Source organism: Protopterus annectens, chromosome 5.part0 (assembly GCF_019279795.1).
Source record: "Protopterus annectens isolate FY-2018-M chromosome 5.part0, PAN1.0, whole genome shotgun sequence".
Classification (NCBI taxonomy): Eukaryota; Metazoa; Chordata; order Ceratodontiformes; family Protopteridae; genus Protopterus; species Protopterus annectens.
The window spans coordinates 805575348-805602162 of NC_056735.1; the positions used below are offsets into that span (position 1 = coordinate 805575348).

At 38.8% G+C, this 26815-nt stretch overlaps 1 protein-coding gene across 1 annotated transcript in view; it reads right to left on the reverse strand.

The window, feature by feature from the left end:
• PIWIL4 (piwi like RNA-mediated gene silencing 4) overlaps positions 1 to 26815 on the reverse strand; it is a 1045202-nt gene that overhangs the window by 753451 nt on the left and 264936 nt on the right. The gene's annotated exons all lie outside the window — the stretch shown is intronic.

The following is a 26815-nucleotide window of genomic DNA, read 5'->3' on the forward strand; positions in this document are numbered from 1 at the left end:
CACAGTGCAGGGGTCCTGATGGAGAGATGAAAAGCATAGTAGTGATGAAATTGAATTCATCCTCAAGTCTTGGTGAGTACCTTCACGGGGTGGACCCTGTTTTTCACAAAATCTCACCAAGGCGACATTGATATATAGACTGTATTTATATAGCACATATCATGGACAGAAATAAATCAAAAATAAAAAAGACAGCTGGGTGCACAAGACCTAGGATAAAAAAATGCCCAATCCTGGTAGGCACACTGGTGCCAGGACTGGAAAAAATGACAGTGTAGAATCCTCAAAATACGGAAACAATCCTACAATGGGGCCAGGCCAGGCTCAGGGGGAGGATGCACCCCCCCCCCCGTTGTAGTTGGAAGTAGCAGTCCACAAAAACGACAAAAACTGATTTGCCAAAGAAGAGCCATAAAGACGACAGAGTGGACTATTGAGGATAAGAATGAAATTATGTATTGTTACTATTATGTAAAAAGCCCAGAATTTCCAGACACAAGATATACAAAACGATTAAGAGAGAAATTAGAGGAAAGAAAAATACTTCTGCAGGAAAAACTGTCACAAGCTTCAAATAAAATTTGCTTTCATTAATACAACAGATTTTTGAAAAACAGTATATAGATTAAGAAACTTTGATCTCTTTGGAAAAAGAAGCCTCTGAGGAAGTGAGAAAATATAAACTACAAAATCTAGAGATATTTGAAATATATAAAAAAGAAATATGGACATGGGAAAGAAAGAGAGATTTGATATGGTACAATATTTATGCAAAGGAGAAAGCCAAGTTAACTAATATACAGAAGGCAGTTTCAAAGATATTCAAAGAAAAATACAGGCAAAGGCATCCAGATATGGAAAATTTCACAACAAAAAGACTAAAAGCACAAAGATTTAATGTAGGAAAGACGATTAGTAAAGTAGAAGTTAAAGAAATAGAAATTGAAGTTATGGAGTGCCTGCGAAGTGAAGGATTTAATGTAGAAGGTCTAAAACAGACTACATCACAGCAGGATGGAGTGAGTCCCCAGAATAAGGAAAAGCAAGAAGATCAGGAGACATGTGAAGAAAAAATATGGACAGGGGGAAGGAAAAGAGATTTGATATGGTGTAATATTTATGCAATGAAGAAAGCAAAACTAACTAATGCAAAAAGAGCAGCACCAAAGATATTTGAAGAAAAATATAGGGAAAGGAATCCGGATATGGAAAACTTTACAATACAAAAAAATAAGAAGACTAAGAGGAAAAGTAGAAAAAGAGATTAGTAATGGAGAAGTCAAAGAAGCAGAAATTGAGGTAATGGAACAGCTGCAAAGAGAAGGATTCAGTGTAGAAAATCAAATGCAGAAAGCACCACAACAGGATAGAGCAATGGATATCCAAATTAAGGAGAAACCAGCGGATCAGGAAGCAACAGGTCAGATGCCATTTCAAGACATTATGGAGCCTTCCACAGGAAACCAGTATAAAAGTACTTGAAGCTAGACAGGAAGGAAAGGAACAGGAAACTGCGGAAACTCTGATGCAGTCAATGGTGAGGTGTGACAGGCCAGTGAGTTCCCATATGACAGAACAACAGATGACACAGGATGAAATGAAGGGAATGTGCCACAAGAAGATGTTATAGAACTTTCTATAGAATGCCCACAGGAAATGGAAAACAAGGCATGTGCGCTCAGTATGGAAGAAAAAGAATTAAGAGAAGAGTTGCTTGATTTAATAGACAAAGACAGTTATATCAAGATCAATGAGAGAAATAGACTGCAGAAAGTTAATAAAACCCCAAAAGTCAGAAGCTTGATAAAACAAATGAACACAGTAATTAGGACTGTCCACAGAGACCCATGCGATATAACAGAAGTAAACAGAATATATTACTGTACTGCTAAATTAATAACTGATAAAGTTCTACCACAGGAACATAGGGTAGCGAGGGAAAAGAGGGGGCAACAGCGAATACCATCATGGAAATATCTAATAGAGAAAACTATAAAGCAGCTAAGACAAGAAGTGTCATTGTTAGAAGATTATAGAAGAGGGAACAGGTCAACAAAAATATTAAGAAAGATAGATGTGATAAAAGCAATATGCAGTATTAGAACAGACTAGGATCTATTTTGCACTATTGAAGATAACAAACTAAAAATTTCAAAACAGGCAGAAAGACTCAGAAGATATGAAGATAAATATAAGGGAAAAGTACAAAATAAGCAATTTACTGATGACCCAAAAAAAGTGTTATAGAGAATTGGGAAATAAGGTAAAAGGAATTGATGGACAGCCGAAAAAAGAGGAAGTAAGATACATTTTGGAGAAGTATCTATGAAGATCCTGTGGAACATAACAAAGATGCTAAATGGACAGAAGAAGTAAAAGAAAAAATAAGATGTTTAAAGGTAAAGGAAATGAAATGGGATGAAATAGCCAGAGAGACTGAAACAAAGTTGAGAAAAGCCTCTAATTGGAAAACCCCAGGTCCAGATGCAGTACCTAACTTTTGGCTTAAAGTATTAACTTCTTTACACGAGGATCAAGCCATGAGTAACAATTTATATGCACACGCCAAACATCCACCGCACTGGTTTACAACAGGAAAAACAATGTTCTTACTTAAGAGTGAACCTGCAAGCTACCCTAAAAATTATACACCAATAACTTGTCTTCCGACGATGTTTAAACTATACACGGGGATTGACGCTGACAGAGTTTATAGTCATTTAGAAGAAAACTGAATTATGGCAGTAGAAAAAAAGGACAATTCATATGGAACAAAGGATCATTTGTTGTTAAATAAAGTTATAGAGGAGGACTGTAAGAAAGGGAAGAACCTAAATGTGGCATGGATTGACTATAAAAAAGCATTTGATAGTATCCCACATTCATGGATAAAAGAGTGCTTAAAAATGTATAAGGTACATCCTACACTGATTGATTACATTACAGTAACCATGAAACAGTGGCAGACCACTTTGCAATTAAGCCATGATAAAGGACAGATTATTATCCCAGGGATAACAGTCCAAAGGGGGGATATTCCAAGGTGACTCCCTGTCACCCCTGCTATTTTGCCTTGCCATTAGTTCATTAAGCTATTTACTTAACAGCTTAGGTCATGGCTACAATTTGGCTTCTTGAAAACAACTAAGTCTAGTGACTTCTCATCTTCTCTTTGTTGATGATTTAAAACTGTATAGCTCATCAGACGAGGAACTGAAAGCACAGCTGTAGGTTGTCAAAACTTTTTCAGATGATATTGGAATGTCATTTGGTCTTGATAAATGTGCCAAAGCAACCTTTAAGAAAGAAAAACTGCAGCGCCAGGAAAATAGTTTGGGACAAGAATGTGATATAAAAGAGCTTGAGCAAGAGGGAGTGTATAAATACTTGGGAACTGATGAAGGATCAGCAATAAAACATGAACAAATGTGAATAAAGCTTAGTAAGGAATAATTTGGAAGACTTAAATTGATCTTGAAAACAGCACTGACAAATAGGAACAAGATCCAAGCCATAAATCAATTTGCTCTTCCCGTCCTAACTTATAGTTTTGGAATGACTGATTGGCCCCAAAAAGTGTTCGATAGATTGGATATCAAAACAAGAAGGATGCTTCATGCTCACCAAATGATTTATATAAATCAATGTATACCAAGATTATATATTCCCATTCTGAAGGAGGTATGGGCCTCCTTGAAATTGATTACATGTATAGATCTGCAGTTGTCAGACTTCATACATATTTACTGACCTCACAAGATCCAAATGTAGTAAAAGTTTTGAAACATGAGGAGAATAAATCTAAGATGGCATCTCTGCGTAATTTAGCAGAAGCATATCGACGTCAAGCAGGAATGGAAATCAAACCAGAAGTGGATAAAAATCAGGCAGAAACTGAATGTGCTTAAAAACAAACAAAAAAAAGAATATAAGGTGAAGGACCAGGTAAGAAGGCAAAAAATGTGGAAAAAACATAAATATAGTTGCAAGTATAGAAAACTTCTGGAAGAGACTCGTGTTGATCAAGAACGAATGCAGGAATGGTTAAGAAGAGGTAAATTCACATCAAGAAATGAAAGGTTAATATTGGCAGCCTAAGATAGCGGGTTACGTTTAGGCTGGTTTCAAAGTCCATTGAACGTGGGAGAAACAGATATATGTAGGTTTTGCAAAACCGAATTGGAAACAGTCACACACCTTATTGCTTGTTGCGACGCACTAATGGCAGAGGGACTGTATACTGAAAGGCATAATAATGTGGCGAGACTGTTACACTGGAGATTGTGCAAACATTATGGTATCGAAGTGGCTGAAAAACACTGGAAATGAGCCACAAAGAATCATAGAAAATGATGAAGTTTATATCAAATGGGATCACCCAATACCAACAGTTCAAAAGATAGATGCTAGAAAACCGGATATAGTGGTCCAAGAAAAGAAGACAAAAGTAGCATTGATCATTGAAATCACCACACCCAATGACTACAGTGTCTTGTGTACAGAGAGACACAAAGTCATAAAATACGTTGAAATGCAGGCAGAAATGACAGCCATGTGGAAGAAAGACACTCAGACAGTTCCAGTAGTAGTAGTAGGAGCAACTGGTCCTATAAAAAAGAATTTACAATCGTATTTAGATATGTTACCAATTCCTGTGACAGTGTACGAATTACAGAAGGAGTCGTTACTGGGCACACTGCAGGTGCTGCAAAGAGCAGTTTTGTCTAACATCAAAGAGTGAAACAAAACTAATTTCATGAACTTTAATTGTACTTTGGCTTAGGAATGCGATCCATTCCCGTCATGGTGTTAGAAACCCAAAAGACTTGGAGAAATTAAAAATGGCATAAAAATATTAAAAATTACATAATGTTCCAGTTATGGAAAGTGATCTGCATATGCTACCAGCAGCAGACATTTAACTAGGGGTCCTGTCATCAGACAGCCAGATAACACAGTAATCAAGAAGGCTACACTCACTGGCTTTTACCTAAAAGATGGGGGAACAGACAGATGCTTCAATGGCAGCATGCACGAGAGTGGAGTCTATGCTGCATTAATTAACATCACTGCATTCTTGATCTCTGAAAGGATAAAGGATTTTTAATGAAATATGGACCTGGCAGTATGACTGAGCAGACATTACAGCTGCCAGTCTCCTATCACCATCACAGTTGTCTGGATTTAATAATCGTTTCTCTGCAGAGTACCTTCATCCAGGAGTTTAACTGGAAAACTCATGCAATCATGCCAGGCTTTTATCCCAAGGAAAAAGTGAAGTACATGAAAGTACAGCTGTGTGACTACACTCAATAGTAGGCCTTGAAGGGAAACAGTATTATAACAATATTTTAAAATATATGGGCTACTCGTCAGTGAATGAACTTTAGTTATACCCGACTTCCTCTGTAACTGCATGATTTTCCTACAAAAATCAATAACTATTCAATCACAATTTCAGATCATGCAAGAAAATGAGGCACTAGAGCTTTCTCACCTACCTGTTAAAAGGGAGGAATTTAAGAAATGCATAGTGGAAGTTATTAGACAATTATTTGGGAAGACAGACATTTTTTCAGCAGTGACACCTAATGAGTGTGATAAAATGAAAATGGAGTTTAAAATAGGGTATAAATAAAAATGGAGATTTGGTTACCTAATAAATACTGGAAAAGTGCCCCTGCTAGAGCAGGGCCCTAGGCGACCGCCTAGTTGACCTATGCCTAAGGCCGGCTATGACTTCAAGGCTGGTCAAACAGGACAGTGCACTTAAGCTGCTCCATATTCAAATCACCATAGGTAAAATCCAATACCACTTCCTTGCAAGCTATAGGTCTTCCTCTATAATCCAGGAAACCCATACCATGTATTTAAAATTATTAGAAACAATAACCATCCAACCCAATGCCATATTCATGGGTGACTTTAATTACCCCACTATTAACTGGAAATTCAATACAACATCCAAAGTACATGCACAGAGATTCCTGGATTTTGTAAACATAAACTCCCCTGACCAGATAGTCAATACACCAACTGGGGTGCAACCATACTGGATCTGGTCCTCACTAATATGGGAGAGTACTGTACACCCCCTACTGCAATGCCTTCCCTGGTAAGGTCAGACCACAAAATGGTCTCCTTTGAAGTAAAAATAAAACTTGGACCCCCAGCTAAACCGGGAATATTCAGGAACTAGTCTAAAGCTAACCTCCTGCTATTAAGTGAGAACATGGTAAAAATTTCAAGCCCTCATAAAACCTGAGAACACTTATGACTATGCAAAACTGTTCACAGAAACCCTGTACAAGTTTATTAATAGCTGCATAGAGGCAGCTGTATCCACCAGGAAGAAGTACAGAACTAACTCAAAAAACAAGCCACCCTGGTGGAATCACAAAATCAGTCGGACGGATAACAGCAGGAAGAAAATCATGGCAAAAATTAGGAGGTGTAGCACCCAGCAGGATAAAAGCACTCTCATTAAACTAAACAAACAACTCAGAGGACAAATAAAGTCTACCAAAGCCAAATTTGAGGTAAGTTTGGCCTCCCAGGCCAAGGACAACCACAAATCATTCTTTAGCTATGTCAGCAACCTCAAAGACAATACACAATTGTGTGCAGAGCTCATTGTAAATGCAGCCACCTATACTGAGCCAGAAGATATAGTGAACCTCCTGGTTGATAAATTCAGCTCCAACTTTACTCCTCTCTCCCCCTCAACCTTCCCTCAGGAAATATCATCAAATATATCTCCCCTTACTATCACTAGGGAATAGGTCCTTAGTGCTCTCTCTAAGACCAAGAACACTGCATCAATGGGCCCAGACAGTATCCCAGGATGCCTTCTAAATAGCATGAAACATGACCTACCAGGACCTCTGGAATTACTTTTTAACTGTAGTCTCCTCTCCCAACAGGCTTCATGCCTCATGAATGGAGAGAGGGAATAGTCAACCCTCTGCACAAATGTGGGCCATCTACAGACCCTGGAAACTACAGACCCATAAGTCTCACTAGTCTTACATGTAAAGCCATAGAAAGAGTTATCATGGAGATGATCAACAGAGATATAGTAAACCTCCAGACACTGGACCCAACCCAGTTTGGTTTCGTAAAGGGCAGATCATGCCTACTCAACCTGGTAGACTTCTTTGAGAAGGTCACCAAAGCAATGGATGAGGGCAAAATCGTTCACACTGCCTACCTTGACCTGGACAAGGCATTTGACACAATAACCCACTTGGGCATTGCTGACAAACTCAAGAGGTTAGGTACAAACCCTTATGTCACCTGGTGGATAGCTAACTGGCTCACAGACAGGACCCAGGTAGTTAGAATTGGGGAGTCCACCTCTACAAAGAGGCCAGACACAAGTGGAGTCCCTCAGGGCTCAGTCCTTGTACTGCTCCTTTTTGGCATTTACTTCTCAGAAGTCAAGGCCAATATCAGTGGTCTCTGGCTGACTAAATTTGCAAATGATTGCAAATTATGACCTATCATTAAATCTCACACTGATACAAATGTTCTCCAGGAGGGGCTGACACAGACACACAACTGGTGTAAGAGTCATGGACTAAAACTAAATGCCAAGAAATGCATAATAGTATCCTTTGGGAAGTCCTCCATCTCTGGTAACTATCATATTGACAACACACCCCTTAGAGATGACCCAGTAGTCAGGGACTTAGTGACACACATAGATAGTAATCTAGCCTTGGATCATCAAGTATCTACAGTGGTGAGGAAATCATTCTATGTTGACCAACTTATAAACAAAGGTATGACATCTAAGTCCAAGGAAGTCATTGTTCCACTGTATTTGGCATTCATCAGACTTATCATTGAGTACAGTGCCCCCGTTGGTACCTAACCAGGCATATCCAACAACTGGAACATCCACAGAGGTTTCTCACTAAAAGAATACAGGGCATAAGTTATATGTCCTATGCAGACCGCCTCAAGGCCTTATCCCTGTATTCTGTCTCCTACAGGCTTTTGAGGGGAGATCTATGCCTGGCATACAGGGCATTGTCAGACCCCACTCTGATGGACCTCCTGCATATCCACAAAACAAACAGTAGCAGAATTACCCATTTTAAAGACTTAAACCTTGCCTGTGATATAAATAGGACCTGCTGGAGAGATAGGTATATATCACAGAGACTACCCTGTCTATGGAACAGGCTCCCCATCCATGTGAAGCAGAGTTCCTCCCTAATCCAATTCAAGTGCAACTTGGACAACTGAATGGGAAACTGGAAATTCATCCCTGGTTTGGCACCTATGTCTCTGACATAAGCAGGTAACCTGTAAATGGTTAATTTCCCAAGTCCATGCTTACACTCATCAAGAGTATCAGAACTTGTCAGAGATTTGGGATACATGACTGGGCTTAAAAAGGTCATTAGCCTAGTAAAACACCTATGAATCTATGAACTTTAATTATACTTTGATTTAGGAATGGGTACCATTCCCGTCACTGTATTAAAAACCCAAAAGACTTGGAAACATTAAACCAGGAAAAGCCATTTTGGGTATAACAAATAAGAAAAGGATAATCACCACTTACTTTGACACAGAGACATTAGTATTGCAGAAAAGTTCAAGATATGCTGAAAACATATATACATATTAACAAAGGTTAAAGTTGTGCAGAACAGGGGGAATCTCACAGAACAAGAAGAGGCCCAACTGCAGAGTGATAAAGAGAAAATATGGGACTATTTGGATAATATGCATGAGTTTAGAAAAAACTGCTTGCTGTTAACCAACTATTTTTGATAACTTCAGAGCACAAAAACTATTAGTATAAATACTTAGGAAACAGAAAGTAGAAAGGGTTGTCACCAAACTTTGTAGACCTATGACAAGAACAATAACCACAGATCCTGTAGGGGTATTTCAGAACGTTTATGAAAATTTGGATATATCAGAAAAAGACGGAAATCTGGTAAAATATTTATGAAAAACTTAATTATGACAAAGTTAGAAGCAGATGCGACTCAACAGCTATCAGTTAAGACAAGAGGAGCTGAGATAAAATGGTGATGTATAATCAATCTGCAGAAGGTCTCCAGGAACAGGTGGCATTCATGAGGAAGTCTAGAGACTAGGAGCGAAGAATGTGATAAATATGTGGAAGATTTTGTTTAACAGTATTTTAAAAGGGTGTCCATGAAGCACCAACATCTTGAAACAAAGCTGTGATGGCTGTATACCTAAAAATGGTAAAGACCCATCAGACCTAGCTTCATATTGGCCCTTTTCAATTTTAAACCATGATTATAAAGTGTTTATGTCTATGAAGGTGCTGCCAAAACTGATAGATATGGATCAATACGGATTTGTGGAGTGGAAGCAAACATTTGACAACATTAAATGAATGATGATGATCCAGAGGGTAGCAGAATGTAAGACAAAACTGCTGTTGTTGGTTGGTCTTGATGCAAATAAAGCATTCAACATAGCTGGGATTGTATGAATAGGGCAATGGAAGCATATGCAGTCCCTGAAAAAATAATGCGTTTAATTTGGAGGATATATGAAGGATCGGAAGCAAAAGTTAAAATGGGAGGGTATCTGTCTGTTAAGTTGTGTCTGAAAAAAGGAACCAGACAGGGGTGTCCTTTTTCCTCTTTGTTATTTGCTTTATATTTAAAGCCACTGGCAAACGAAATAGAGGACTCAGGAATTCAAAGATATAATTGGTATGGCAAACAAGAAAAGTTAGATGTATTTAAATATGATATTAATGTGTATAATGTGATAAGAGAACAGATTACGGTGCTTTGGACACATATGCAGAAAAGCAGAAGATAATCTGGTGAGGAAGATTTGGGACAGATAGGAAGAAGGTAAGAGGAAGCGAGGATGTCCAGCAAAGAGGTGGATGGATTGTGTGAAAGAAGATCTGTGACAGTCAGGCATGTGTATTGAAGAGGGCAGGACTGTGGCGCTGAATTGGGAGAGTTGGTGACAGTTAACACGATACCCCGACCCCATGTAGAAAAAATGGGAAAAGTGGGCTGTTGCTGCTACTGCTGATGATGATGAATTAATGTTTACCTGCATATTTTTAAATATCCAAATGGGGTAAATGATGCCTCTTGTGTTTCATTATAAATGATTGGAATTTTTTGACAAGATTGGAATTGAACTCATGGAAATTATGGTCTGTGATAACTTGTGCAGTCTTGATAAACTGGAAGATGAATTAAATACATTTTATAGACTTATTAAGACTGAATTACTGTTTTCCCATTATTTGGAAGACTTTAAGTGACTGGTTGAGAAAGTGGAACACTATGAAGTAACAGCATTTAGGCACAAACAGAAGAGAACTGTCACAGATATTAATGACTACAAAATAAGACTGTATACCCTAATCCATCTGGGAAAAGTGGATTTAGCAGACCACTGCCATATCATGATGTGAGATGTGGGGTTATTGACATGGCAGATGAAGTAGCCGAACCTGCATTATTGGATGCCCCCATGAGATTCACGAGATTAAAAGAGAAGCAGGAGAAATAAAGTAATGGCTTCTCCAACTATCAAAAACAATTACAAGGCATAAGATATTCGGAGGGAGAACAACCAGAACTACAAGAACAGACAGTTTCGGAAACAAACAAGATGAACATTTGATCTTGGAAGATTTAAAATGGATACTTTCTCCCATATTACTATCACCCCAGTTTTTGGTACACTATTTAAGAAAGGATTTTAATTCGTACCCTCTAGTCAACCCAAGTTGGTTGACTTGTTAACTGAACTTAAATTATATACAAGGAAGTTTAATTTTAAATGCTCAATGTTGCCAAACAATAATAACTTGGATGATGTGGGTGTGAGTAGAAGCAGTACTTACAATCCATCCCTCCCATCACTTATTTTATTATTTGAGCACCACTGTGAAAATAGCATAAGAGAATGGTGCTCTAAACAGAGGAACACTTTCTTTAACCTCATATCTGGGGAAAGGGAGTTGCTTTTTTATTTATGCAACAATAACAATCTACGCATCATGAAGCCAGATAAGGGGGGGGGTTAGTATTAATGGATCGATTCATATATTACTGTAAGATGCTGGAGTATTTAAACAATGGTGAGTTTTTCTCTGAAGCCTCTCTCGGAATGAGATCAATAAAACGTACCATGGTACAGACCTTACTTTGGTAGATTTGTTTAGTACCTCTGACCTAGCAGCTGCTAAGACTAGAGATTTCTTGGTTGTTAAAAATCCTAGGATCCCAGTGATTTTTGGGATCCTGAAGATCTACAAATCAGTGACCAACCTACCCCCCTTAAGACCGATAGAGGCATGAACAGGGTCCAAGATCGATCCACTTGCCAAGTATGTCAATTTGAAACTGAAACATTTTTACAACAATAAAAACAATGGCACTTCCTTGAATGTTTGACTAACACTGAATTTCTATTTGAGGTTTTTTATGTTAATTCTACCGAAATTAAAGTTCTTTCTGTTATCCCTCATGACCAAGGACTTGAATGGTTCCTTGAAGTCATGGTAAATGGTACTGAATTGAGTAGATCTGATATCAGTATTGTGTTCCAATGTATGGAGCCAGCACTCACCAACAATTGTGTCTATGTCAAAGGAGAGTACTACAAACAGCAGAGAGGGGTACCTACGGGGGCAGCTTCAGCCCCCACTTTTGCAAATATAGTGTTGTGATTTGGGAGACAAATATGGTGCTCAACTCCCCCTTTTTTGGTATGGTCAAGAATTATATGAGATATTTGAATGACCTTTTTGCTTTGAGGAAAGGAAATGTGCATGAATTAGAGCAGTTCGTTGACTTTCTCAACTATTCAACTGATTTCCTACAGTTTATCTATCAGGAGAGCATGTATTTTATTAATTTTCTGGATGTTACTATCAGCAAGAATCTGGAGGCTGATAGATATGAATCCAGCATCTACAGGAAAGAAGCTATTTCAAATGCTTGCCTCCATTTTGACAGCCAATACTCTGTGGAAGAAAAAGAACTTGGTCAAAGGAGAAGTCATCAGGTTAAGCAGATTGGTGTCAGATTATTGAATTTTTCAAGAAGAAGGAGCCAAAATGAGTGGTCTATTCAGGAACTGAGGCTAAGCAACTGGGATGTTGGATTAAGTTATTTACATGGTTTCTGAGAAAAGGAAAACTGATTATGAGTCTCGCCTATGGAATCTCCATTCATTAAAACACAATGTACCAAAGGACAAGAATGACAATGTAACACAAAATTTCGTAATCCAATTTAGTATGGATATTTACCCCTTTAAGCAAGTAATTAACAGCCACTGGAATACAGTGTTTGGCACTTTTGGGTTGAATAACCAGTTGGAAGGGCAACCCAAATTGGTCTACAAGAACAGTAAGAATTAAAAATTTCTTTCTGAAAATAATAAAGAGTTATAATTAGGAAAGCAAGGATAAAAAGTTGCTGGTCTTGTAACCAATGCAGGTATATTTTACAATATACACATTTTTCTCTAACATGCTATCCAAAGTTGATAGTCTACATAGCCTTCTGTTCATCCTTCCCTGCATTCTATTTGGGCAAAACAATTGGGCATCTTAGAACTAGAATGTATCAACATGCATATGCAATCAAAAAATCCCACAAAGTCAATGCCTTTTTTAATGTCTCCAAATCTTTTGGGTTTCTAATACCATGATGGAAATGGACACATTCCTAAGTCAAAGTATGATAAAAGTTCATGAAATTAATATTGTTTCAATCTTTGATAACAGCCAAAAGTGCTCTATGCAGCACCCACAATGTGCCCAATAATGACTCCTTCAGCAATTCATACAGTTACTTGTAAATACGAGTGTAGATTTTTTTATAAACCCTGTTGCTCCTACTACTATTCAACTATCTGTGCATCTTTCTTCCACACTGCTCTCATTTTTTCCTGCAAATCCTGATATTTTATGACTTTGTGTCTCTCTGTATGCAAGACACTGTAGTCACTGGGTGTAGCGATTTCAATGATCAATGTTACTTTTGTCTTCTTTTCATGGACCACTATATCTGGTTTTCTCGCATTTATCTTTTGAACTGTTGGTAATGGGTAATCCCATGTGTTGTAGACTTTATTATTTTTTATTATGCTCTGTGGCTCATGTTTCCAATGTTTTTCAGCCACTTCATACCATGTTTGCACAATCCCCAGTGCAACAGTCTTGCCACATTATCATGCCTTTCAATATACAGGCCTTCAGCCATTAGTATGTCACAACAGGCAACGAGGTGTGTGACTGCTTCCAATTCGGTTTTACAAAATCTACATTTGTCTGTTTCTCCCACATATTCAATGGACTTTGTAAACCAATGTGTACATAGCCCACTATCTTGGGCTGCCAATATTAACCTTTCATCTCTTGGTTTGAATTCACCTCTCCTTAACCATTCCTGCATTCGATCCTGCTCAACATGAGGTTCTTCCAGACGTTTTCTATACTTGCAACTATATTTATGCATTTTCCACATTTTTTGCCTTCTCATCTGATTTTCACCTTATATTCTTTCTTTTGTTATTTGGCACATTTAGTTGATGCCTGATTTTTATCCAATTCTGTTTTGATTTCCATTCCTGCTTGACGTCGATATGCTTCTGCTAGACTAAGCAGGGAAGTCATATTAGATTTATTCTCCTCATGTTTCAAAACTTTCACTAGGTTTGGGTCTTGTGGGGTCAGCAGATATGTGTACAGTCCCACAACTGCAGATCTCTACATGTAATCAATTTCAAGGAGGCCCATCCATACTTTGGAATGGGGAATATATAAGCTTGGAATGCACTGATTTTTATAAATCATTTAGTGTCTAATCTATCCAACACGTTTTGGGGCCAGTCAGTCACTCCAAAACTGTAAGTTAGGACAGGAAGAGCAAATTGGTTTACAGCTTGAAATTTGTTCCTAGATATCAACGCTGTTTTCAGGATTAATTTAAGTCTTCTAAAATATTCCTTACCAAGTTTTATTCACATTTGTTTGTGTTTTATTGTTGACACGCCATCAATTCCCAAATATTTATACACTCCCTCTTGCTCCAGTTCTTTTATATTACATTCTTGTCCCAAACTGATGTTTTCTTGGTGCTGCAGTTTTCCTGTTTTAAAAGTTGCTTTTGCACATTTATCAAGACCAAATGACATTCTTACATCATCTGAAAAAGTTTTGACATCTTGCAGTTGTGCTTTCAATTCCTCATCTGATGAGCTATACAGTTTTAAATCATTCAGACAGAAGATGAGAAGCCTTTACACTTTGTTGTTTTCTAGGAGCCAAATTATAGCCATGGCCTAAGCTGTTAAGTAGACAAATTAATGGGTTAAGGGCAAGACAGAATAGAAGCAGTGACAGAGAGTCACGCTGGAAAATCCCTTTGAATTTTTACCCCTGGAATAATAATCTGTCCTTTATCGTGGCTTAATTGCAAAGTCTGCCACTGTTTCATGGTCACTGTGATGTAGTCGATCAGTGTAGGGTGTATGTTATACATTTTTAAGCACACTTTTATCCATGAATGTGGGATACTATAACATGCTTTTTTGTAGTCAATCCATACCATACTTAGTTTCTTCCCCTTTTTTACAGTTCTCCACTACGACTTTATTTAACAACAAATGATCCTTTGTTCCATATGACTTTCTTTTATTTCACTGCCCTGTATACACATTCCACTGTCTGTAAAGATTTTAGGAAGTTTGTTTTTGCTTTTCTAGAAAAAGTTCCAGTTCCTATTAGGGTATGGGACTGGGAACTCTGACTGCAACAACAGGAAGTGTTTTTAGCAGCTTTTACTAAATGCCGGAGCATCCCCAGGTATTAATGACTTTATTAGTATTAAACCCATTTTAAATGTTAAGGCTATTATTTGAATATGTTTTAAGTAGGGTATAACTATTACATTTTTTCTAGCATTTTAACTTTAAGTATTTATATTTTTAATACTGATTTTTTTCTCTTTGATTAGTTTTAATTGCGTGTTTTCTATGACTGATGTTTTATGAATGATTTTTATGAATAAACGGTGTTATTACTTTGGTGTGCCACTTTAATAAGTTGTTTCATGGTTGGCACCTTTAAGGCTTTTTAAATGGAGTAACAAAAGGAATATATTGTTTCTGAAGAAGTTCTAGTTGTTATAGAATGAAAGTGCTAAAACTTCATTACATTTCATCAGACTATGACATTCTGTTTGACTTTTTTTTTAATGTCTTTCTGATAAATCCAGGAAAAGACATTTCAGTGCTGTGGAACATTTCGAGACAGTTTCAAGTCTTTTCCAAATATAAAATGAACAAAGATAAAACAAAGGCTTTTGCCATAATGTATGTATACACACACAAAATGGTTCAGCAATACACATAATTATGGGGACATGATAAGATTAAGTACGTAGTGGTACGGATTTAAAAAGCTTCTGTTACAGCAACTAAGGATATGTGGGAAGTAACTAAATGAAAGATAATACAAAAACTGAAAAACTGGAAGCTCATTTTATGGATGTGAGTAGTAAGATAAAACCGGTGAAAATGTTTTAGTCCCTTATATGCAGATTAGGCTTATTTTTATCAATCCCAAGAGAAGTTGTGAACAGTAATAAAGAGTTGAAGTAATTTATTTTTGAGGGAAAAGGGCAAAAGTTAACTGGGATAACTTGATCCTTGCTACAGAACAAAGTGGTTTAGGATTACCTGATTTTAATGGATATCTTACAGCTACACAGTTAAAACACATATACATAATAAAAGCAAACACTTATGATTCAAAGTGGAAAGGGATGGAGTTGTGCAGTTCACAAAATAAGGAGAGAATGGGATTTTGGATGTAGATCCTTAAGGAGAATAATGCCAACCATACAGAATATTTTATTCATAAAGAAGCAGAAAGCACTCTAAGAGCTAAGTCAACACAACAATGCAGAAAGGAGATTTTGCCAAAAAGGATGACAGCAAGTAGGGGTATCGAAAACAAGCAAGAGAAGTTGGAATTTACTGGAGAAAACTGGCAAAGGAACCAAGGTATTGAGAGCAAATAACTAGAGAGGGAAAGGTAGTAGTGTGAGTTGAGGTCAAGAAGATGTTCTCTCTGCAGTCTAGGGACTACCTCCCCCTCCCAAGGACTGATATCAGAATACAGGCAAAGAGAAAGGGATAGGGGAATCCTAAGTAAAAGACCAGCTCTGGTAGAGTTTTTAGTTGAATCTAGAACAGAATCTGCTTTTAAAAAGGGAAAATTAGTAGGGCACATAAAATATTTCATGATTACTATAAGAATCAATTAAAGAAGGTTAGAAAATGTTGGGAAGAGAGACTGGAAAAGTAATTTACATGGGAATAAAAGGAGGACATATGTATGGCTCACAAATATGCATCAAAGTCGAGAAGGTTTAGCATTTTTGTTTGGAAATGTTTGCACAGGCATTTTATACCCCAAGCAGACTTCAAATAATGTTTCCTCAGGTAACAAGCGAATGTTGGTGGGGGGGTAATATGGAAGAAAGAGATAACTGGGAACATTTGTTTTAGGAGTGTAACGATTTGGCAGATTTTAAAAATTCTCTATAGAGTATTCCATCAAAGGTAATAGGTAAGCAAATGCCTCTGACTAAAGAAACTATTATTTAGAACTGGGGCACATGATCTGAATTGCCCAGACATAGTAAAGCCTTGTTAAATTAAATTCTGTTGGCTGCCAAAAATCATTTACTGGAAAATGAAAATCAAAGTCTAAATAATTATAGCTGAACTATTTAATATTATCTTCTTCTTCCGGCTTTTCCTGATTAGGGGTCACCACAGCAGATCACCTGTCTGCTCATGGTTGGCAGTGGAATTTTACCATGTCAAGTTGTCAGTCCAGCGCCCAACCTTCCACAGAAGGCACACACATGCACACACTCACACCTAGGGCCAATTTAGAGTGTCCAATCCACCTACAGCATGTCTTTGGGATGTGGGAGGAAACCGGAGCACCCAGAGGAAACCCACGCGACCAAAGGGAGGACATGCAGAATCTGCACAGAAGGCACCCAAGCTGAGGATCAAACCAGAGAACCTCTTGCTGTGAGGCAGCAACGCTAATCGCTAAACCACCGTGGCTGCCCTGAACTATTTAATATTATAAAAGAGATAAAAGAACTTGAACAGGGATCTTCAGAAAAGGGAAGGAGCAAATTAAAGAAATAAAAGGAAATTGTGGGAACAATGCATGCAGAGTAATGCTGAGTAGGAGGAAATGTGATGTTTAATTGAAGGCGGAAATTCAGCAAATAATGTAATGTTGTACTGATGAGAGTTATAAAGAAAGAAAAGATATATAATGTATAATGGATCATCATTATCGTCATCATAAGCCCCCTTTTTCTGATTTTCTACATGGGGTTGGGTTATCGTGTTAACTGTCACTATTTCTCTCAATTCACTGCCACACTCCTGTCTTCTTCGAAACTCATGCCTGACTGGTACACATCTTTTCTCACATGATCCATCAACCTCTTTGCTGGATCTACTTTGCTACTTTGGCTTCTGCCCTTCTGTCCTCATTTCTCTGTCACACAGTGGCATCCTAACCCCATTCTCAGAGACTTCATTTCTATCACCTCTAGTTTCTCATCTGCACAGCCATTACTGCTCCAGAAGTCACTGCCACACTAGCAGAGTTATATTTAACAGAATCTGAATGTTTCATTATATTTATAATAACAAAGAGCAATACAATGTGTCAATAATTATAAGCAGTCTTCTTTCACTTGCACGAAAGACACAAAACACTTATCGGACTCTATGAAGGAATGAAATTAGCATGGCTACTTTTCAGCAGTTTTGGTTCTCTGGTTCATTTCACAAGTGGGCTGCCTTCATTGCTGAGTCTACATGTCCTCCCTGTCTCTGAATGGGTTTATGCTGATGCTTCATTTTCCTCCACCTCATAAAGTCAAATGATATGTACACTGTCAGTCTCCTGACACTGTGTGTGTTTTTGAATGTGCACATGCATGTCATGTGATGAACCAGCATTCAGTTCAAGGCTGGACCTCCAGTTTTCTCACACATTCTAAAGAATAAAAACGATAAAAAGTACAGATGTGTACACTTACCATAAATGTAGATGTTCGAGTGTATTCACTGTTGCAGTCATTACATTTGGGTAATCTGCTGGTAGGTTGCCCTCAGTCGGCATGAATTCCAAAGTCTTGGGTCCTGCATCGGTTGCTGTCTCCTCTTCCATGACGTCAGATCATCAGGGGTATAAAACATGCAGCCAACGCCATTTTCTTTAGTTTTTCCTGCCCCCGATGTCAGGTGCCCCCAAAAAGGTAGCAAATATATATATATATATATATATATATATATATATATATATATATATGTATATATATATGTATATATATATATATATATATATATATATATATATATATATATATATATATATATATATATATATACATCAATATAAACTTTACCTTCATCTACAAGCAAATACACCACATAGGTTGTAGAAGATAGTGAAGGAAAGATAAACTCCAGAATGACAGGGGGATGGCAGGAGGGTAACCCGGACTGCAACAGTGAATGCACTCGAACATCTACATTTATGGTAAGTGTACATAACTGTATTATGTTCTTCGTGTTTCACTGTTGCAGTCATTACATTTGGGTAGAATCCCAAAGTTATGGTTGGGAGGCTGGAGCTAAACAGCATTAGGAGCGGCTATAAGGCCCTGCAGAACTGCAGTGGCAAAGCCTGCCCTGGATTTAGAGTAGAGAGACAAATGGTAATGCTTTGTAAAGGTGTGAATAGAACTCCAAGTAGCAGTCTATATAATGTCTTTGGTTGGTACTCCCCTTAGAAAGGCTGCTGAAGCAGCTGCAGCTCTGGTGGAATGAGACCTAATGCCCTTTGGCACAGGTTTACCATGGTGTAAGTAGCAGAAATGGATGCAGTGGCTTATCCACTTTGAAATTGTCTGCTTTGATACAGCCTTGCCTTCTGATCCTGCAGCATATGTCACTAGTAATTGCTCAGTTTTTCTTAGAGCTTTAGTCCTGCTTAAGTAGAATCTTAGCTGTCTGTGTACATCCAAGGAATGCAGAATTCTCTCCCCCTTGTTCTGTGGATTTGGATAAAAGGTTGGCAGATGAATTGTTTGGTTAAGAGCCACACTGAAAACCACCTTAGGCATAAAAGTAGGATTTGTCCTCAGAGATACCCTGTCTGGGTAAAATATAATAAAAGGCTCTACAGCCATGAGGGCCTGTAGCTCTGAAACTCTTCTTGCTGAAGCAATTGCTAGTAGCAGAGCTGTTTTCCATGATATGAACTTTATATCAGCGGTAGCAGCTGGTTCAAATGGAGGCAGGGTGAGCTTTTCCAACACATAATTGAGGTCCCATGCAGGCAGTGGTGATCTTCTAGGAGGCCTTAAATTTTTGGCTCCTCTAAAATACCGCTTTAGTACAGGATGAGAAAAGATTGGTGGCTCTGTATTGTAATGAGCAGAAATGGCAGAGGCATGGATTTTAATTGATGAGAAAGATAGGCCTTTGTCAAGCATCTCAATTAAGTATTGCAATATCTGAGGAATATTTGGTTTTGCTGTATCAGTTCCTTGTGCTTGATTCCAAGCACAGAATCTCTTCCATTTGTCAGCATACGATTTTCTAGTACTATGCATTCTGGCTTCCAAAATGACATCCATCACAGCTTTACTGAGAGGAGCTGTTTGCATGATTACACGATCAGCCATGCTGCCAGGTTCAGAGTCTGTAGTTGATTGTGCAGGATCTGATTGTTTAGCTGGGACAGTAGTTGTGGTCTTTGAGGCAAGGTCCAAGCTGGGTATTGAGACAAGTTACTTAGGACTGGGTACCAGTATTGGTGGGGCCAGTCCGGGGCAATTAGTATCATCTTTGGTTTCTCTTTTCTGACTTTTAGGAGGACCTTGTGGAGAAGAGGCAGAGGTGGAAAGGCGCAAACTGATAGGTTTTCCAACTGAAGGATAGGGCGTCCACTTTCCATGCTTGTCTGTGATAAGTCCTTGTGCAGATTTTTTTCAATTGATAATTTTGAGGAGAGGCAAATAGATCTATGTCTGGGCTCCCCCATTTCTCTGTTATCATGCTGAAGACTTGTGGATTTAGTTTCCACTCGTGAGGATCCATAAGATTTCTGCTTAAATCGTCTGCCAGAGTGTTTTGTTTTCCTGGCAGGAATTGAGCTTGAAGATGTATTTGGTAGGTCAAAGCTGTGTCCCACAGTGCCATGGTTAATCTGCATAGGGGGTAGGAGTGTGTGCCCCCTTGCTTGTTTATATACCACATGACTGTGGTGTTGTCTGTCTTTATCAGTAGTTGTCCTGGATGAAGTAAGTCCTTGAAGGCTGTTAGGGCATTTTGAACAGCTAGCATCTCTTTCTGGTTGATATGTAGATGCATTTGTTTTGGTGACCATATGCCCTGAATGCATCTTCCTGCTATGTGGGCCACCCCCCAGGCATAATCTGATGCATCTGTTGTAATGGTTTGGCTGGCAGGGGGTAGAGTGAATGGCCGTCCCATGTTTTGGTGACATGCCTTGGCCCACTATAGAAACTCTTGTTGCAGGCAGGGAATGAGAGGAATCATTGTTTCCAGACTGTGAGAATGTTGACTCCATAAACTTTTTAGGTACCATTGAAGTTTCTTCATATGCACTCTTGCATATGGAATCAGTAGGATGCAGGATGCCATGAAGCCCAGAGCCTGCAGAATTTGTCTTGCAGAAGACTGGGTTTTTGTTGCCATCAGTTTGAAGTAAGTAGTCAGTTGCCTTTGCTTGTCTGGCATGAGGTAAGCCATCTGGGCAGTTGTATTCAAACTTGCATCCAGGAATGTTATCTTTTGAGAGGGTACCAGTTGTGATTTCTTTTTGTTTACTGTGTACCCTAGGCATGTTAGAAGGCTTTTCACAAATGCCAGGTGTCGAAGAAGAGTGTGCTTGTTCTCTGCTTGAATGAGACAGTCATCCAAGTAAGGACACATTTGTATACTTTTTTGTCTGCAAAATGCAATTACTGGTGCCAGGCACTTTGTAAGGACCCTGGACGCAGTAGATAAGCCAAAGGGCAGTGCAGAGAATTGGTAATGCATTAAGCCAGCCTTGAATCTGAGGTATCGACTGCACGATTGTCTTATTGGGACTTGCAGCTATGCCTCTTTTAGGTCTAAGGTCACCAGCCAAGCATTCTTGCCCAGCATGGGCAGAAGCTGCTGCAAAGTCGGCATTTTGAATTTTGGAATGTCCAGGTATGTGTTCAAAATCAAGAAATCCAGTATTGGCCGCCAGGCCTTGTCCTTTCTGGGTACCAAGAACAGTCCTGAGTAAAAACCTTGTCCTTTTTCCTGTTCTGGTACTGGCTGAATGGCCCCCATATCCACGAGGAACGTAATCTGTTTCTGTGCCTCTGCCCATTGATTTTTTGGCAGATTTGGCCAACCATTTGCCATTGGCAGATTGTGGAAATGGAATCTGTATCCCTGTGATATGTTTAGTACCCACTTGTCCTGGGTTATTAACTGCCAATTTTGAGCAAAAAGTGCTATTTTCCCCCCTATGGGTGCTGCCAAAAGATAAGTGCTTGGTGCAGGCAGAGGGAAGTCATTGGGATTGCTTTCTGTAGGTTTGCGCTTTATCTCCTCCATATTTGGAGGTGGAAGCGCCCCATTGCTTTAACCTGTATGAATCTTGCGCCTGGTATCTGGAACCCTTAGGGCATCTGGATTTGCCCCTTTGAGCTCTGTCTGACACAGGAAAGGACCAATTTTTTGTAGGCCAGTGTCTACTGAATCATGGTGGCTGCACTTGTAAGAAGTCTTTAACAGTTTGCATAGCCTTAGCTTTGTCTTCAATTTTCTTTAAAACCTCTTCTGTCTTAATACCAAACAGAGAATCATGCTATAAAGGTGCATCTAGCAATTTAGCTTTAACATGATCAGGCAAATTTTGTTCCTTTAACCAGGCATGCCTCCTAATCACTGATCCAGTAACTGCGGCCCTGCAAGAGGCCTCTAAGGAATCAACACCACATTGCAAAGTATGCTTTCCAACTTGTTCAGCTGCATGCAATAATTCCTGCAATTCTTTATTTTCTGTACATTCTGAAATCAACATAATTTTCTGTTTCAGCAATCCCATAACATGTTGTTGGTACTTAAGCATATGAAATTGACAGTTTAAGGCCCTGATTGCCAAGATTGCAGATGTATAAACCTTTTTCCCCATCTGTCCAGAGCCCTTGAATCTCTGTCAGGGGGGGTAGGATTTTTTGCTGTTTAGGCCTTAACTCCCTTTGGACCCTGTGAAATAGTTGCAGGATCAGCAGCAGGGTTTCTAAATAAAAATTTATGTGAATCAGGGACCTTGTAATATCTGTCAGGCTTACTGGGAGCCGGAGGTAAGGAGTCAGCGGACAAGCTTGACTCCGAAAACACATCATGCACAATATCTAAAACAGGGGGAATAGCTAAAGGCCTGTGCTGAGGGAGAAGAAGGAAATCCCTGAGCCTCTTTTTTGATTCTGAGAAGTCTTGACTCTCCCAGTGAAAATGCTCCCTCAAAGTATGCAAGGTTTCTCCAAATGAATATTCCTCAGGAGGAGATGCAGATGGAATAGATTCCTCAGCATCAGAATCCTCATAGGGAGACATAGATAATTCCTGATCAGAAGAGGAATCAGAAGAAATAGAAACCTGATTTGAAGATTCATAATCAGTGTCTTGCCTAGGCCTCTTATCAGGAGGGGGATGGGTACCACTGATCAAGGTAATAAGGTCTTCAGCCATTTTGATCACCTGTTTTTAGGCATAGAGGCCTGTGCACGTGGATCATGTGTCATTTTTTTAGTTTTAGAAGTTGCTTTAGTCTTTGGTTTTGCAGCTTTCGTCAGTTTGATATACAAATGTTGAGGTCTGAATACACCCTCAGAAGCCAGTGCCTGCTCAGCGGCTCCAGACCCATCCAAGGGAGATACCTTGAGTATCTTGTGGCATGCCGGACTCCACATGGGTGTTGGTAGAGGCCTGCGGCTCAAAGGTAGCAGGTATCAGGGGCTGCAAAAGCACCTCACTGAGTACCAGCGAACCGGCGACTGGCTTAGGAGAAGCTTCGTCGTCGGTTTTAGATCTCGACTGTCTTTCTCTGTCCTTTTTTTGCGTTTTTTATGTACTCCGGTAGTCGGATTACTATCCGATGACATTTCTGGGTAGTTAAATCTGTTTCCAAAATACTTTGATGCAAAAATATACTGACGCTTAATAGTGCGTTGGTTAAATCTAGCACAAAACCGACAGCCAGGCACGTTGTGATCAGGGCCTAGGCAAGGAATACAGTATAAATGGAAATCCTTATGAGGTATTTGCTTTCCACAAGTATATATATATATATATATGTACATAGATAGATAGATATATATATATATATATATATATATATATATATATATATATATATATATATATATATATATATATATATATATATATATATATATATATACATATATATATATATATATATATATATATATACATGGATAAATATATGTTTTCCTATTTAGGATTATGTGTTATATTCTTCATAGCATCATACATTATAGTCTTTTTATGGGCATAGTCCAGCCTAGCCAGAATATTCCTTTTGGCTGGAGGTCATTTAAAATTTATTTTGCTATGGGCTTTTGAGGTTATTGCATCTTTAGTAGAATGCCTTTCACTTTCAGTGATTTTCTAGGTGGTTTTTTCCAACCTGGGGTGATGTATCCACTAACAAGATTCCTCTTGAAGACAGGCAATGGCTTTGGAGTTTTAACCTGTTTTTCATTTTATTCCATTGTGATGGGAGCATGGGGTTATGAATCTGTCCTCCAGTATGTCCTATTTATTTCAGTGTTGAGGTTCAAGTCTCTGATCTGTATAGTGAGATGGCCCTTGATTGAGGTGTTTTATGAGTGCCCGTTTTGCTGATATGGCAATGGGTTTGAGTTTCCTTTTGTGTAGATGGAAGTAGAGCTGGATATTTCAACTTTTGGCATATGGCATCTGTTTGTTTTGGTTATCCTTTGGTTTGAGAGGAGAGCCTTCATCTTATTCAGTTGCTTTTAGAAGGGATGGCAAGGTACAGTTTCTTTACACCACTGTTAGTTATATAAAGGATCTCTCTCTACCAAAGAGGCAATGTTGCATATGATAGTCTGGATATCCTAGACCCAGACTTTGCTGGATAAATGTTTTTCTTGGATTTTTGGCCACTACTGGTTTTTTGGGCATGGGTCAACTTTGGTCCCCAGGTCCAGTATGAGGTGGTACCTGGTATGGATTAACACCTATCTCCTCCTGTGGCTACTTTGTTTTGCCAGCGTGCATCATGAGGAGGTTTTGGCTGCTAGCTTGTTTGAGTGGTTGGGCACAAGTTTCCTTAGACTTTCTATGAGTAGCATTAGGATGTTGTCTCTGGGCTTGAGATTTGAGCTGGCACTATGAGACACTTCATATGTTTGGGAGGTGAGCCACAATCCTTCCGTTAAGGTACCAACCTCAGGAGAAAGCCTAGGGTGACAAGAGCAAAAGGAGGTGGAAGTCCTTGTGGGATGAGGCTTGTAACTGGTTTGGAGTCTGATGAGGCTCCAGCAATTTAACCATAAATTGTAAGCAATTGAGCCAGTTTCTTCTTGTCTTCCCATGGCACTGGAGATTGAGATGGCTGGGTGAGCTGGGGGATAATGCCTCCTTGGGTATTGTATCAAGGCTTTTTTATAGGTCTCACATCATGTGGTCCAGGGTCTTCCCTCTCCAATCATTCCTGGTGATGGTTTCCAAAGATCAACAGAGGCTTAATAGCTTGGATCTGCCTGGTGCTTTTGTTATGTGCAGGATCCAGTGCCCGACAGGCCCCAATTGAGCTCCTTCTCCTTGTTCAGCTGTTCAGCCTGGGTGCTTTTTTGCCACCAAGAAGATTGACCTATTACACCGCTGCAAGTGTGTGGTTGTTGTTAGCAAGCCTTGTGGTGAGGATCTACTGGACTGTGTCGCCACTCTTTGGGTACATATCCTGTTTTAAGGCATATGCGGTTGCCTGGCATGCTTTTGGGCTTCTCTTTCTGAGTAGCAGGATTTTTATTCAAGACACCGTGTGTGTGTGTGTGTGTGTGTGTGTGTGTGTGTGTGTGTGTGTGTGTGTGTGTGTGTGTGTGTGTGTGTGTGTGTGTGTGTGTGTGTGTGTGTGTGTGTATATATATATGTATATATATATATATATATATATATATATATATATATATATACATACACACACACACACACATATATACACACACACACACACACACACACACATATGTCCTGCAATGAGCTGGCATCCCATCCAGAGCTGCTTGTCTTTGTCTTAAATCCACTGCATGCTGAGAAAAGCTCTTATTTTCCCATGATCCAGAAAAGGACAAAGCGAGTAATGGAAGACAAATAAATAAATCAGCCTTTTCTGGTGCTGCAGCTAAATTGTCTGCAAGCACACAAGGTATGTGTGGTTAAAATACTGCTAATGGAACTAACTACAAGCAACAGCTTAGACAACTTTAGGCATAAAGGTAGGATTTAACTTTAAAGGAAACCTAAGACCCTCTTAGTTGTGTAATAAGATTTAAATATGAGTGCTTGCAAACCTGAAATTCTCCTGCGAGAACTGATAGTTGACAAAAAAGTGGTGGGATTTGTCATAAAATATACATTACACCTGATGAATCTGTTGGCACAAATGGAAGCAAAAGCCATTTCTGTAAATAATCTATAATTCATAAGGTGGAGATATCTGTCTTTTTCGCAAGCAAATCTATTTGAGGACCTCGCCACAGATGGTTCAGTTACTGGAGAACCCTAGCATGCAATATCCATTCTTGAGGGTCTGACCTGATCATGCTCAGCTTGTCTTCTACGACATTTTGCTCTGACAGAAGGTAAGTAGTCTGTAGCTACAGATGGTGTTGAGTTGCTAAATCCCAAGCTGTTATAGCTACTCTGCAAATGAGGCAGGATCTGACTCCAGCTCCCATCTGTTTATATACTACATCTCTGTGGTTTTGTTTGTGATTACTAGTGGGGGACCCGGAACCTAAAGATTATTTACAGATTCCAGGGCATTTACAAGAACCAAGAATATTATTAGTATATAAATATACATATATTAATAGGAATAGTCTTCATGTGTAGTCTGACTAAAGGAATCATGAGTATTGCAGAGACCATGAAACCCAAAATCCTGAAAAATTCCCTGGCAGATGTCAGAAACTGGTAGGATAATATCAAAATTATATTTTCTAAAATTGCACTTTTTTCTGAGGAAGAAAAGCTACCATAAGGGATATATCCAGTAAGCATCCCAGAAACACTATCTTGAGAGATAGAATGAGAGAAAATTCCTATATAGTCCTCTAAAACCCCAGACTGAAAAGTTTGCCTATCAAATCAATCAACTCTTCTCTTAGCTCATTAAGGTCAATGAAAGACATAGACTGCAGAATGTCAATAGAACCCCAAAAGTCAAAAGATCTGTATAACAAATGAACACAGTAATTAGGACTATCCATAGAGATCCATGCAATATAACAGAAATAAACAGGATATATTACTGTGCAGCTAAATTAATAACTGATAAAGTTCTACCCCAAGAACACAAGTTAGTGTGGGAAAGGAAGGGGAGAAATTGGATACCATAATGGAAGTATTGAATAGAGAAAGCTATAAAGCAAGT